General features: G+C 42.8%; 1 pseudogene; it reads right to left on the bottom strand.

Moving 5' to 3' along the window:
* LOC140209401 (uncharacterized) overlaps positions 1-15,971 on the bottom strand; it is a 75,646-nt pseudogene that overhangs the window by 43,790 nt on the left and 15,885 nt on the right.

The following is a 15,971-nucleotide window of genomic DNA, read 5'->3' on the forward strand; positions in this document are numbered from 1 at the left end:
CACTTTCCCTGCTTTCCATGGCCTTCTGTCCCCTCCTGTCAGATTTCCCCTTCTCCAGCCCTTTATCGCTTTCATCTTTACTTCACCCCTCCCACTCTCTTGATTTCACCTATCACCTATTACCTTGTACTTCTCCATCTCCTCCCACTGACTTTCTTACTTTGACTTCTAATCTGCTTTTCTTTCCAGTCCTGATGAAGGGTCTCAGCCCGAAATGATGACTGATGTCTCTTTTCAGTAGATGTTGCCTGGCCTTCTGAGTACCTCCAGAAATTTGTGTGTAGTGCTTCCAGCATCTGCAGGTATTCTCTTGTTAATTATTTATCTATTATTTGTTTCTTTTGTATTTGCACAATTTGTCTTATTTTGCACATTGATTGTTTGACATTTTTGATTGTGTGTAGTTTTACATTGAGTCTGTTGTATTCATTTGTATCTACTGTGAATGCCTGCAAGAAAATGGATCTCGGGGTAGTATATGGTGACAAAAACGTAATTTATTTTCAACTTTGAAGTGGTTTAACTTGGAAGAACTATATTAATGAATGGCCAGAAATATTACCAGATGAGACACATTCACACCCAGCCAGCGAGAGTCAGATCAGAGACAGGAGACCCTGTGCTGAGAGACTCACATTTGAATGGCTGTGCCGAAAAGCTTTTCATTCTCTGAAACATGGTGACAACATACACTTAATGCTGCTGAGTGAAGTTCCAACAACACAATATCCAGCACACATCAGTCATTCAGTTGTACTCCATCGACCATCATAAAGATTCAAACCCTCCAGCACTTACCCGTACTGTTGACTTCAATCACATTTCTGCAGGTGATGACACTGTTGGAGATGGACACACTGACCATTCCACTGGACTTTGTTCCATTAACATTTGAGGCATTGCAATAATACATATGATTGCTGTATTTTATGGATTGGCAATGTAGATCCAGTTTATTTGTGTCAGAGATCTTTGAATCCTCAGATGGCGTCTTTTCATACCATGAGTACTGAATGGGAAGGGATCCATGGACAGACTCACAGGACACTGACACGGAGTCCCCACAACTTGAGCCACTTGGTGGTGAAAATCGAAGCAAAGGAACAGACACGGGTTCTGTGGAAAATAATCAGTGAACATCTGAAAATCAAACACACTAAACATTTCAGCAATTCTGTATCTCAACCGGGAGCCACCAGTTTGGAATCTCAGCAGCTCATCTACTCCACAGTGTCTCGTCATCCTCGCAGCTGCCAGAACATCCATGTCTGTCAGTATCACCGAAAACAGCAGGACTCCTGATCAGAACAACAGTGGTGACACAGAGTGTGTCAGTGTGAAAATCAGGACTTCAGTCTCTCTCAGCAGTGGGGAAACACTCTAAAGTGAGACCAAACAGTTTGACTCTGGAATGGCAGCATTGGTGGATGTTCTGGAAAACTCTCCATAGGTTGAAAGCAGGAAATTGTCAGATACATACAAAATGAATGGTGACTTTAAGGAGAGAGTGATTGGTTTCAGTAACCTACAGCAGGAAGGGAATCTATTGGTATTGATATTGACATGAAGCCAACAAGGAATCAGGTGAGACCTGAGAACCAGAAAGACGATAAATCATAAGACCATCAGACATAGGAGCAGAATTAGGCCATTCAGTCCATTCATGCTGCTCTACCATTCAATCATCGCTGATTTATTGCTCCTCTTCATATATTCTCCTGCCTTCTCTCTGTAACCATTGATGCCCTTACTTATCAAGAACCTATCAACTCTCCCTTAAATATACCCAAGGATTTAGCCTCCACAGCTTCCTGTGGAATTGAATTCCACAGATTCACCAGCCTCTGGCTAAATAAATTACTCCTCATCTCTCTTTTAAAGAGATGTCCGTCTATTCTGAGTCTGTGCCCTTTGGTCCTAGAGGTCCACACTATAGGAAATATCCTCTCCACAACCACCAGGCATTTCAATGCTGGATAATTTTCCATGAAATCCACCCCCATTCTTCTAAATTCCTGCAAGGACAGGCCCAGAAACTTCAAACGCTCCTCATACATTAGGGGAGTTTGACATCACCTGGACTTTATGAGGGGGTGACTGATAATTTTGTGGCCTAAGGTAGAAGGAGTCAATTAGAAAAGCTAGCACATTTATTTTCAACATAGTCCCCTCCTACATTTACACACTTAGTCCAGCGGTCATGGAGCATACGGATCCGTTCTTTGTAGAAGTCGGCGTCTTGGACCTCCAGAAAGTGGTCCACAGCAGGGTTGATTGATAAGTTCATGGCCTAAGGTAGAAGGAGATGAGTTGTACAGCTCTCGTTACATGCACATGTAGTTCAACTCTTTGAGTGATTATGCAGAAAGTTAATTACTCATTTCCAGGATTGAAGTGTATTAGCTATGGGTTGAAGTTCAACAAACCAGAATTGTTTTTGCTGGTGTACAGGAGAGACCTGTGAGAAGTTTATAAAATAATTGAAGTCATATGTAGGGAAAATAGTCATAACCTTTTTCCCAGGGTTGAAATATCAAATAATAGTGAATATAGTTTTAAGGTGATCTGGGGGAAAGTTTAAAGGACATTTGTAAGACAAGTTTTTTTACAAGTTTTTTTTACACTAAGAGTGGTGACCCTATGAAACACACAGTCAGACTGGCTGTAAGAAAGGGATATCATAACAATATTTAAGAGGCTTTTAGATGAGGACATGAAAAAGGAGAGATTGGAGGGATATGGACCATATGCAATATGATGGAATGAGCTTAGAATGACATCATGATCAGTGCAGACATGCTGGGCCAAAGAGTCTATTCTTGGTCTGGAATGTGTGCTAAGTTCCCTCTAGTTCCATTGCTCCATTTCTCACAGCAATGGGTCAGATGGAGAGTCTGGCTGCCAGGAAGTGGATAGTCAATGGGTGTTGAGAGGTGGATTACTGGAGCACATTGAGGGGGACAGAGAGAAAGAGCACATGGTAGGGGAGGGAGTGAGTGATACTTGAAGCAGGGATCGGAAGTGGGATAGCCTGTCCTGGGAGGAATGAACACAGGCTGTTTTCATCTGGATTTGATTGCCTTTTTATGATTTTTGAGGTATTTAGATCATGAGTAACACTTGTTTCTCATTGACCTGTTATTATCAGATTATTAGATTTAGTCTGAATGTAAACTTCTGAGAGTGTGACATTTCATACAGTTCAGAGGCAGGAAAATGTGCCGAGCATCCCACTGGAAAACAGTGTCCAGTCAGTGGGTGAGAGCTATATGAGCGGGGTGTCCCGGCCCTCACCCGCTCCCTGTGAGATTCTGTACCTCTACAGAGCCTCAGGATGTCGGTGCTGCCCTACGCATTCCCAGAGAAAATATGAATCAGACAATTTGGTGGAGACACCGTCAATCAAGGAGAAACCTACCGTCAGATATGTGTAGATACACGTCAAACATTGGACATTCCACATCTGTAAATTCCTGTATCTTGAGAGACAAGATTCTCCATAGTAACAGAAACTATTCCCTGGGATGTGTAATCTCTGATTGTCCTTCTTCCATACTGCTCATTTTTCCCATTTGTAATTACTAATGATACGCATAGGAGACCCCACATGCGGCACAAATACTTTGTGTGTGAACGGTACATTGGTGCATAGTGACAATCAATTGCGATCGCTCTTCCCACAACTCCTCTTACATTATCTTCTGCCCATAAAGCACCTGAAACTGAGGGAGAAATTCTTCAAAAAATGGAAAGGTAAAAGCAAATTTACAGAAGCAGATTAAAGATTATTTTGTGTCATTTCCAGCACACGAGTGTAAAGGAGAACAAAAAAAAATTGTTACTCCAGATCCAATGCAGCACCAAGAAGACAGAAATGATAAAGAACGTGATAATAATGAATAAGGATATTTTATTGAAAGCTGTTACTGTGTTCTAAGGAAACAGCCCACACTGTCTATGGGTATAATTGAATTCCAGGGAAACTGAGAAGACAACAGCATCGTTCCTCATTACATACTCAGAGCTCTTCACAAGTTATTTGATTGGAGTCAACATTGTCACTGCCCACTAATGTCTCAGTGTGTTTCCACATTTCTGAGTCAGTCCCAATCCAGGCAGGTGAGGAAAAGATCAGTGGGGGGGGGGTAACTTACTGGAGGCAATTGTGTGAGACAGGATTTGCCTGAATTTGTAAAGACAAGATCTGATTTGGGATAGCCGACATGATTTTGTGCATGAAAGAACCTCTCTGAAATGAAATTGACTGAGTTTTTTTGAAAGGCTGACCAAAGGGACTGATGAGAGTAAGGAGTTTAGCAAGGCTTTTGACAGGGTCTCACATTGTAGACTGATCTGCAATGTGAGATCACATGGGATGCTAGCTGGATCGATACTGAATAAGCTTGGTGGAACTAGTTAGCTTGGTAGTGGAGTGTTGTTTTTTTGACAATATTAGACTTCTTCACCAGTTGAGTGCTGCTGGGATCAGTATTCTTATTTATTAACCAGTTACTTTCACCTATATCGATAATTTGTAACAATATTGTAGGTGTCATGATTAATAATTTGTGGACGTCACAGTAATGTAGTGGACAGTGAAAAGAGTTGTTGAATTTTACAACTGGATCTGGAAAATGAAAAAGTGTTCAGTCCCATTTCTCTCTGTCAGCAAGATACTCTGCACCTGTGCCCATCCTGTCTGCCTGAATTTGACCTGTCTCCTGCTCTTCTTGCTACTACCATTGGGCAGGAGGTGGAGGAGTCTTGGGTCCCACACGACCGGCTCCTGGACCAGCTTCATTCACCTCAGCACCGAACTGACTCTGAAGCTGTGGATTCACTTTTGGGGACTCTGCGATTCATGATCTATGTATTATTTGTTTACATATTTTTAGTATTTGCATGATTCATCTTCTTTTACACATTTGATATTTGTCAGCCTTTATTGTGTGTGGCTTGCCGTGGATTCCATTGTGTTACTTTGTTTTGTGGGTGTTTGCAAGAAGATGAATCTCTAGTTTGTTTGTGGTGTACAGACTTTGATAATAAATTTACCTTGAACTTTGAACTGGGAAAGTTGCCAATGAAATAAATGGCTGGAATTGAATTCAGGCAGTGTGAGGTGTTGTATTTCGGGAAATTAAACAAGGACAGTAGAGAACTAGGTGTGTAACTAAATGGGTCTCTGAAAGTGGCATCGCAGGTGGACAAAGTGGTGAACAAGGCAGATGCCATGCTTGCCTTCAATGGATGAGGCAATAAGTACAGTTGGGATGGCATGTTACAGCTATAAAGAACACTGTCTAGACCTCACCTCAATTGCTGTGTGCAGTTCCAGAGGAAGGGCATGATTAAATTAGAGAGAGCGCAGAAAACGTTCACATAGACCGACCCCTGCAGAACACCATGAGTCACTGATAGAAAACAGAAATGCCCCCATTATTCCCACTCTTTGCCTCCTGCCAGCCAGCTAATCTTCTATGCACATGAGTATCTTTCCTGTGGTACCACGGATGCTTATCATGTTCAGCAGCCTGATGTGTGACACCTTGTCAAAGGCCTTCCAAAAATCCAAGTAAACAACATCCACTGATTTTTATTTGTCTATCCTGCCTGTTATTTCCTCCAAGAATTCCAACATCCTTTTCAGGTAAGATTTCCCCTTGAGGAAACCATATTTTCTCATATGCATCCAAGTACCCCGAAACATCATCCCTAATAATGGCCTTCAACATTTTCCTAAACACTCAAGTCAGTCTAACTGGTCCATTATTTCCTTTCTTCTGCCTCCACTCCTTCTTAAAGAGTGGAGTGGCATTTCCAATTTTCCAGTTCTCTGGAACTTTCTAGAATCTAGTGATTCTTGAAGCATCTCAACTGATGCCACCACAATCCCTTCAGCTGCCTCTTTCAGAACCCTGGGGTGTAGTCCATCTGTACAAGATAACTTATCTACCTTCAGACCTCTCAGCTACCAAGTACCTTCTCCTTAGCAATAGCAACCACACTCACTTCTGTTCCCCTGACATTCCCAGATTTCTTTCATACTACTTGTTCCTTCCTCAGTAACGACTGATGCAAGTCACTTACTCGGTCCGTCCGCCATTTATCTCTTATTACGATTTCTTGTATCTCTTATTACTATCTCTCCAACTTCATTATCCAGTGGTTTGATATCCACTCTCACTTCTCTTTTACACTTTTATATCTGAAAACTTTTGTTTTTTTTTATATTATTGGCTAGTTTTCCTTCAAATTTCATCTTTTCTCTCTTTGTGACTTTTCTCATTGCCTGCTGTTGCTTTTAAAAGTTCCCCAATTCTCTAAATTCCCACTAATATTTGCTATATTATATGCCCTTCCTTTTGTTTGCATGACAGTGTCACTGTCCCACAACTCAACACCTACTCTAGCATCTTCAGTGCAGAAGCTAGAAATATTTATGCAATGCTCCCAATTTTTCTGGATGTGCAAATCCAACTGTGTTTGAGATGCTCCACGTTTTCCTGGACGAAGAGCCAGACTTAACTGTTCTCTGCACTTTATTTCTACCCCATGGTGGCTGCAATGTGTAGCTTCTAGAAATGTAAAGATATTCCTTACCCTAACGAGAAGTGTAAGAGCAGCAGTAACAGAGGAACAAAAAGAAATATTTAAATGTATCCTCTCTTGAAAGGAGAACTTACTGGTGCCATTGATTTCTGTCACGTAGCTGCAGATCTCTCCGTTGTTGAAGACTGTCACATCAACCATTGCACTGGATCTTGCTCCAAGCCAATTCGAGGCACTGCAGTAATATTGATGGTGCTGCTGGTTGAAGGATTGACAATGTAGAGCCAGTTCATTGGTATGTGAGATCTTTGGGTGCCGAGATGAGGTTTGTTCATACCATGTGTACTGAATGGGAAGGGATCCCTGGAAGGACTCACAGGAAACTGTCAATGAGCCCCTGATACGTGAGACCTTTGCTGATGACAGATATTGAAGCACAGGAACAGACACAGATTCTGTGGGAAGGAATTAAATATCCAGACCATGAATAAACATCTGAAAATCAAACACTCTTTGGCTACATTATTAAGTACACCTGTTCACCTGCTCATTAATACAAATATCTAATTAGCTATTTGTGTGGCAGAAACACTGTCCACAAAGGATGCAGACGTGGTCAAGACATTCACTTGTTGTTCAGGCCAAACATCAGAATGGGGAAGAAATGTGATCAAAGTAACTTTACCCATGGAATGATTGTTGGTGCCAGATTAAGTAGTTTAAGTATCTCAGAAACTGCAGATCTTCTGGGATTTTCACACCCGCTGTCTCCAGACTTGGCAAAGAATGGTGTGAAAAACAAAAAGTAACATCCAGTGAGCAGCAATTCTATGAGCATAAAACCCTTGTTGATGAGAGAGGTCAGAGGAGAATGGCCAGACAGGGTTCAAGCTGACAGAAAGGTAACAGGAATTCAGATAATCATGTGTCACAACAAAGGTATTCAAGATAACCATGTGTTACAACAGTGGTCTGCATAAGAGCATCTCTAAATGCACAATACATTGAACATTGAAGTGGATGGGGTACAGCAGCATAAGACAACAAACATACATCCATTGGTTACTTTATTCTGTACAACAGGTATCTAATAAAGTGATGGTTGAGTGTTTAAAAGCAGCAACTTGTGAGATACCCGTCAGATGTTAGATGGCTTCAGGAGAAAATGAATTTGTGACGGGGTACAGTGTAGAGAGAGAAGCATTTGGCACTGAGATTAATGCAGAGATCTTTAGGGATGGACATGGTCTGGACAAAGATCTTGTAACTCTGCTGAGACTGCAGAGGAGGAGGAGGAGATTGCATTTCTCCATTCAACGTTTAACCCTGGGATCAGCACATCGCCACTCCCCAGGTCATCTAATGCTCTGAACATTCATAAGATCATAACAACATAAGAAATAGGAGCAGGAGTAGGCCATCTGACCCATCGAGCCTGCTTCCAAGTTCAATAAGTTTATGGTTGATCTGACCATGGACTCATCTCCACCTATCTGCCTTTTCCCCATAATCCTTAATTCCCCTACTGTGCAAAAATCTATCCAACCTTGCCTTAAATATATTTACTGAGGTAGCCTCCACTGCTTCATTGGGCAGAGAATTCCACAGATTCACCACTCTCTGGGAAAAGCAGTTCCTCCTCATCTCCATCCTAAATCTACTGCCCCAAATCTTGAAGCTATGTCCCCTAATTCTAGTCTCACCTACCAGTGGAAACAATTTTCCTGCCTCTATCTTATCCATTCCTTTCATAATGTTATATATTTCTCTAAGATCTCCTCTCATCCTTCTGAATTCCAGCGAGTACAGTCCCAGGTGACTCAATCTCTCCTCAAAGTCTGACCTCCTTGTTTTTGGAATCAACCTGATGAACTTCCTCTGCACTGCCTCTAAAGCCAGTATATCCTTCCTCAAGTAAGGAGACCAGAATTGTACACAGTACACCAGGTGCGGCCTCACCAGTACCCTATACAGTTGCAGCATAACCTCTCTGCTTTTAAATTCAATCTCTCTAGAAATGAAGGCAACATTCCATTTGCCTTCTTGACAGCCTGCTGCACCTGCAAACCAACCTTTTGTGATTCATGCACAAGCACTCCCAAGTCCCTCTGTACAGCAGCATGATGCCATTTTTTTACTGTTTAAATAATAATATGCTCTTTCACTTATCCTTCCAAAGTGGATGACCTCACATTTACCAATATTGTACTCCACCTGCCAGACCCTTGCCCACTCACATTACCTATCTATATCTATCTGCAGACTCTCCGTACCTTCTGCACAATTTGCTTTTCCACTCAATTTAGTGACATCAGCAAACTTTGATACACAACACTTGGTCTCCTCTTCCAGATCATTGATGTATATAATCAACAGTTGTGGGCCCAACACCAACCCCTGCAGTACACCGCTTACCACTGACTGCCAACCAGAGTGACACCCATGTATCCCAGCTCTCTGCTTTCTAATCATTAACTAATCCTCTATCCATGATAATACACAGCCCTAACTCTACGGATCCTGTCACGTGATTGGCAGCAATGAATATATCGAGTCAGGATTTATAAACAAACAACCATTTATTAAACCCTGAAAAAAAAATGAAAACCCTAACGGGAAGTAAACGACTATGTGGCCACTCAGTAAACCGCTACTCAGTACTAGTTCTTAAAGCGATTAATGCGAAACCGGTTCTTAAAGCGATAAATTGAAACACAGTTCTTTGAATGGTAAATTTTAAAGTCCAAGAGTTTTGTATAGTCAATTAGGAGAGACTTTCATGAAGTAACAAATTCCTCGAAGACACGACGTCACTGCCACTCCCAGGCAAATCCCGCCTTGTCCACAGGATTCAAGACGACGAAAATAAAACTTTTTAAAGGCACTGACCTTCCTCCGTAGAATAGAACCTGCACAGCCTTTTCTGCTTCCTTTTTAGCAGAGGCTATCTCATGCAGATCACTCTTTCTTGAATGATTTCAATAATGGTCAATCCTTTCCAAACCTGTCAAACGTCTCCTTCAGGGTCCTGTCTTCACTCTCCAATGTTACTGAAAAGATACATTAACAAACCTGGCAGCGATTGGTCAAACCACCGGCTCAGACTTTTATACCTTACATTAGAACGTAAAATTCCGTTTAAAATCAAAACGGCATCATAATGCAAATAAGCAGCAGAGCGGAGTATATCTCATTGATGTTCTAACTGGAAAACTAAATGCGTCACCAGGGGTCTTCCCTTTTATACCCGTGGTGAACATGTCATCACATGACCTCACATTAGCAGGAAAATTACATCAGGTGACCTCCAAAAGACCATTACATCATTCTCACAAGATCTCCTTTAGGTATATAACAATCCTTATCTCATTGATAAGTCTTTTATGTGGCACCTTATTCCCCGAAGTAACCATGGATGAGACATTTATTTTACTGAAGGCACAAAGTTAATCACTGAGAAACCTACCATCAGATACTTGTAGATGTATACTAAATATCAGATCAGCACCTTCTCTTGTAATTCCACAGCTGTACCATCCTGCATCTCCAGAGCGAAGATTATCCACAGTAACAGTAAATATTCTTTGTTTTTGGTTATCTGTGATTGATATTCGTCCACTCTGTCCATGTTGCCCATTTGTTTCCACTAAAACTGAACATTGGTGAGTCCATCCATGGCACCAATGCTTTTGGTATGAGCGGTACATTGCTTCATAGTGACAATCGATTGTAATCGCCCTTCCCACAACTCCTCTTACATATTTCTTTGCTAACAATGCACCTGAACCTGAGGGAGGTAATTTCAGATTTGAGGGGAAAGGAACAACTTAATGCAAACAATTAACTTTGAACATGATGATAAAAACATGTCCAGGTCACATTCAGCATGTGGACCATGACACCTCAGCTAATGATTTTGGTCTGAAGTGCAGTCAGTGCTTTTACTATGTCAGCTGTGTCAGTGCTCTCTCCCCTGTGTCAGTACATTGTGGGTTCACTTCCCACTCCAGAGTCCTGAGCAGAAACCCAGGGCTGATCTTCCAGTGCAGTAATGAGGGAGAGCGGGCAGTGTTGAACTTTCAGTTACTTCAGAATATGTCGGCCTTTGAAATGTCAACAAAGATCCCAGCTATGTCATTTGAGATACTTACAGGTGTGTGTGCTTGTGTGTATTTGTCTCAGATTCCACGGAACTCTGGGTTTCAGATGGAGGTCGGTAGGATCATTTGAGGCCAATGTCCTGACTTCCTCCTCACTTACAGACAAGTTTATAAACTGCAGAGAGAAACCCCTCATGATGTCTGAAACAGTGCCCTCTGGTTCAATCGAAATTTTACATTTTATACCTGTCAATTATTTTATTATTTTATGTGTATTTGGAAGGTGGTGCAACAGTGGTCATAACTACTTTAATGTCTAGAAATCCAGAAGTGATTTCAGTTTCTGTAAGGATACCTTGAAGAGTTAAATACCAATTTATTAATTATACCCTTAATTAAGAAACATATATCAATAATGATAATGATGAACTTCCAGATGTCAAAATCCCATCTAAATCGGAAAGACCTTCATGGACAGAAATCTCTCATCCCCACCCACCCTGGTTTACCTTTGACTCCAGATCTAGTAATGTTCATTACTAATTTCCGAGTGAAATGGCCCAGGAAAGACACTGATTTCAAGACAATAACGTCAATTGGTGTAGTGATCCCTGCAGAGTGAGATCAGATTCCAGCAATGGTAGACGCGATGTTTCCGCTTAACAGCCTCCAGGACTTTTCTCCAACTGGGCATATTCTCCTCCCAAGTGGGTCCACACTATTCCCCTTTTCTTCTTATCTGCTTCCACCTCTCACCCATCTCCAAACTCCACCCCTTTTCACCCCCATTCCATTTGCCCATTGTGCTTCACACCTCCTCAGTCCCCGACCACCTAGTATACCCAGTCTCACAACTCCCCCTCTCCTATGTACACTATCTCCCTCTCCACTCACACTTGATGCAAAGTTCGACTCAAACCGTTGACATTCCCTCTCCTCTGACGGATGTTGTTTGACCCACTAAGTTCCTCCAGGAGTGAACTCTGAATTCCAGATTCTGTCATCTTTAGTGTCTACAGGCATTCAAGTACTGTTCTGAAAATGATGTATGACCCCCAACCCCAAACCAACATTAATTGTGCAAAAGTCCTGTGCTTATCACTCACCAGGTAGGAAACCAGTCAGAAGAATGCAAGTCCAGAGCATTTTATTCACAGAGACCCAGCCAGGACCTGTTTGCCCTCAGAGAGAAATAACTGTGAAATAAACATGTGGAAGAAGGCAGCAGGAAGTTGTATCAAAAAACTACAGTGACACACTAGGGTGTGGTATGTGACAATCAGGAAAGCTCTTAGTTATTTTTAGGAAGACTGAAACATTTAAACAATTTCCAAAGATTAAACGGAATGATGAGAAGAGTTAAATATTAGGCTTAGAAAATATATCAATGGGATGAGTTGCAAAGTAAAAGGCAGACAAAATTGAAAAGAGCGAATACAGATCTGAAGGTTTTATATCTGAATGTGCGCAATATATAGAACGATTACTTGCAGTACCAGAGGAAAAACAAACTGGACCATTGCTACAGTGCCTACAGTGCTATTCCACGCCCTCACTTTGAGAAGTCTGATCACCTAGCTGTAGTTCTACTTCCTGAGTATAGGCAGAGACTGACGACTGCAGCACCAGCAGTGAGGACCAAGAAGGTTTGGACAAGGGAAGCACAAGAGCGCCTACAGGACTACTTTGAATCGGTGGACTGGAATGTATTCAGGGATTCATCTTTGAATCTGGATGAGTATGCTGCTGTTGTTACCGACTTCATTGAAGCCTGTGTGGATGAGTGTGTGCCTACAAAGACTTACCGTACATTCCCAAACCGAAAGCCGTGGATGAACCAGGAGGTACGTCGTCTGTTGAAAGTTATATCTGTGGCATTTAAGTCTGGCAACCCAGACCTGTAACAGAAAACTAGGTATGATTTGCGGAGGGCTGTTTCAAAGGTGAAGAGACAATTTCAAATGAGGTCGGAGGTGACATCAGATGCACGGCAACTCTGGCAGGGTCTGCAAGACTTTACTTCCTACAGAGCAAAACTCAATAGTATGAATGGCAGCGATGCTTCACTACCAGATGAACTCAACACGTTCTATGCACACTTTGAAAGGGAGAGCACAACTACAGTTGTGAAGATCCCTGCTGCACCTGCGGAACCTATGATCTCTGTCTCATAGGCCAATATTAGGCTGTCGTTAAAGAGAGTGAACCCTTGCAAGGCAGAAGGTCCCAATGGAGTACCTGGTAAGGCCCTGAAAACCCATGCCAACCAACTAGTTGGAGTATTCAAGGACATTTTCAATCTCACTGCTACGGGCAGAAGTTCCCACTTGCTTCAAAAAGGCAGCAATCATACCAGTGCCTAAGAAGAATAATGTGGGCTGCCTCAATGACTATCACCCAGCAGCACTCACATCGACAGTGATGAAATGCTTTGAGAGGTTGCTTATGACTAGACTGAACTCCTGCCTCAGCAAGGACCTGAACCCATTGCAATTTGCCTATCGCCACAATAGGTCAACGGCAGACACAATCTCAATGGCTCTCCACGTGGCTTTAGACCACCCAGACAACACAAACACCTACGTCAGGATGCTGTTCATCGACTATAGCTCAGCATTTAATACCATCATTCCCACAATCCTGATTGAGAAGCTGTAGAAACTGGGCATCTGTACCTTCCTCTGCAATTGGATCCTTGACTTCCTACTGGAAGACCACAATCTATGCAGATTGGTGATAACATATCCTCCTCGCTGGCGATCAACACTGGCGCACCTCAGGGGTGTGTGCTTTGCCCACTGCTTTACTCTCTGTATACACATAACTGTGTGGCCAGGCATAGCTCAAATACCATTTACAAATTTGCTGATGATACAACCTTTGTTTGTAGAATCTCAGGTGGTGACGAGAGGGCGTACAGGAGTGATATATGCCAACTAGTGGAATGGTGCCACAGCAACAACCTGGCACTCAACGTCAGTAGGACGAAAGAGCTGATTGTGGACTTCAGGAAGGGTAAGACGAAGGAGCACATACCAATCCTCATAGAGGGATCAGAATGGGAGAGAGTGAGCAGCTTCAAGTTCCTGGATGTCAAGATCTCTGAGGACTTAACCTGGCCCCAACATATCGATGTAGTCATAAAGAAGGCAAGACAGCAACTATACTTTATTTGGAGTTTGAAGAGATTTGGCATGTGAACAAATACACTCCAAAACTTCTGTAGTTGTGCCGTGGAGAGCATTCTGACAGGCTGCATCACTGTCTGGTATGGAGGGGCTTCTGCACAGGACCGAAAGAAGCTGCAGAATGTTATAAATCTAGTCAGCTCCATCTTGGGCACTAGCCTGCAAAGTACCCAGGACATCTTTAGGAAGTGGTGTCCCAGAAAGGCAGCGTCCATTATTAAGGACCTCCAGCACCCAGCGCGTGCCCTTTTCTTTCTGTTACCATCAGGTAGGAGATACAGAAGACTGAAGACACACACTAAGCAATTCTGGAAAAGCTTCTTCCCCTCTGCCATCCGATTCCCAAATGGACATTGAAGGTTTGGACACCACTTCACTTTTTTTAATATACAGTATTTCTGTTTTTGCACATTCTTTTAAATCTATTCTATATACATAATTGATTTACTTGTTTATTTATTATGTTTTTTTTATTTATTATTTTTTTTTTCTCTCTGCTAGATAATGTGTTACATTGAACTGCTGCTGCGAAGTTAACAAATTTCACCTCACATGCCAGTGATAACAAACCTGATTCGGATTCTGAGGTAGATGAGCTTGCAGCCCAGTTGCAGATTGGCAGGTCCGATGTTGCAGGTATCTCTGAATCACGGGTGAAAGAAGATCATAGCTGGGAGCTTAATGTATAAGGAAACACATTGAATTGAAAGGACAGGCAGGAAGGCAGAGGGGGTGGTTAGCTCTGTTGGTAAAAAATGAAATCAAATCATTAGAAATAGTGACATATGGTCAGACAGTGTTGAAGCCTTGTGGATAGAGATAAGAAACTGCAAAGGTAAAAAAACCCTGAAGCGAGTTGTATACAGACTCCCAAACAGTAGTAAGGATATGGTCTGCAAGTTACAACAGGAGATAGAAAATGCATGCCAAAAGGGCAATGTTACAACAATCATGAGGGACTTCAATATGTAGGTAGATTGGGAAAATCAGGTCGGTGCTGGATTCCGAGGGAGAATTTCTAGAGTGCCTATGAGGTGGTTTTTTAGAGCAGCTTGTGGCAGAGCCCACTAGGGGATCAGCTATTCTGGATTGAGTTTTGTGCAATGAACCAGAATTGATTGGAGAGCTTAAGGTAAAAGAATCCTAAGGGGCAAGTGATCATAATATTGTGGCACCCGCCCCTGTATTTCCAATGACCAGCACTATTTATTGCTCTTGTGTTAAAATGTTTTTGTGGGATCATGGAGGTAAGTTCCAGTTCACTTATTGTTACATTTTAACTTGGGTTATACAGCTATTCGCTTGCATTTGTGATCAACCTAACTGTAACCGGGGTGTGTGATGGTCACTTGCCCCATCTGTATGAGACTGGTGAGTTCACTCTCCAGGTAATGGTGCCTGGTCTGTTTTGTGTTTATCACAGTAAAACAGTTGTTGAGTTTAACGAGCTTCCTTGTCTGTCATTATGGACCAAATGCTCAGCACTTTGGTGTTAGGAGTGGGATACAAGATTGATAATGAGATTGAAGAGCTGCGACATCGTACAGAGAGCCTTAAGACCTGGGGAACAGGTTGAGGGACCGAGCAGTATGCCCGCTCCACATCGGTTTCATGAAGATGAGACCCAGAGGAAGGACTTGGGAACTGAGCATCATGCCTCAAGGTCTATCCTGAAGCTTCCCAGACACAACGGTACCAGTCAAACCTGCCTCATGGCACAACAGGTAGAACCCACCGAGGTGGCGGTGCACCTTTCTGTGGCGCTGGAGGGGGAGTACCTGTGGGCCCTGTGGACCTAACAACTGGCTGTGCAGCGTGCCTGCGGGGCCCTCACAGCGGCCCTGGAGAGGTGTTTCAAGCAAAGGCCATTGGTGGAAGCAATGAGGGAAGAACTGTGCAGCAGACGGTATCTTTTGGCAGAAAGCCAGGGGGTGCTCATGGTAGACCTCATCCATTGTGTTCAGCATGGCTACCCCCCAGTTCCCTCCCGCAGCCCAGGAAGAGCTTGCCCTCCACATCCTTGAAATGCCGGAGCACCTTCGGTAGCAGGTTTGCCTGACAGCACCACCATCGCTGGCCAAGACAGAGAGGGCAGAAGCAATTTTGGCGCCCCAAGGCATTCCAGCATCGC

Source organism: Mobula birostris, chromosome 14 (assembly GCF_030028105.1).
Source record: "Mobula birostris isolate sMobBir1 chromosome 14, sMobBir1.hap1, whole genome shotgun sequence".
Classification (NCBI taxonomy): domain Eukaryota; kingdom Metazoa; phylum Chordata; class Chondrichthyes; order Myliobatiformes; family Myliobatidae; genus Mobula; species Mobula birostris.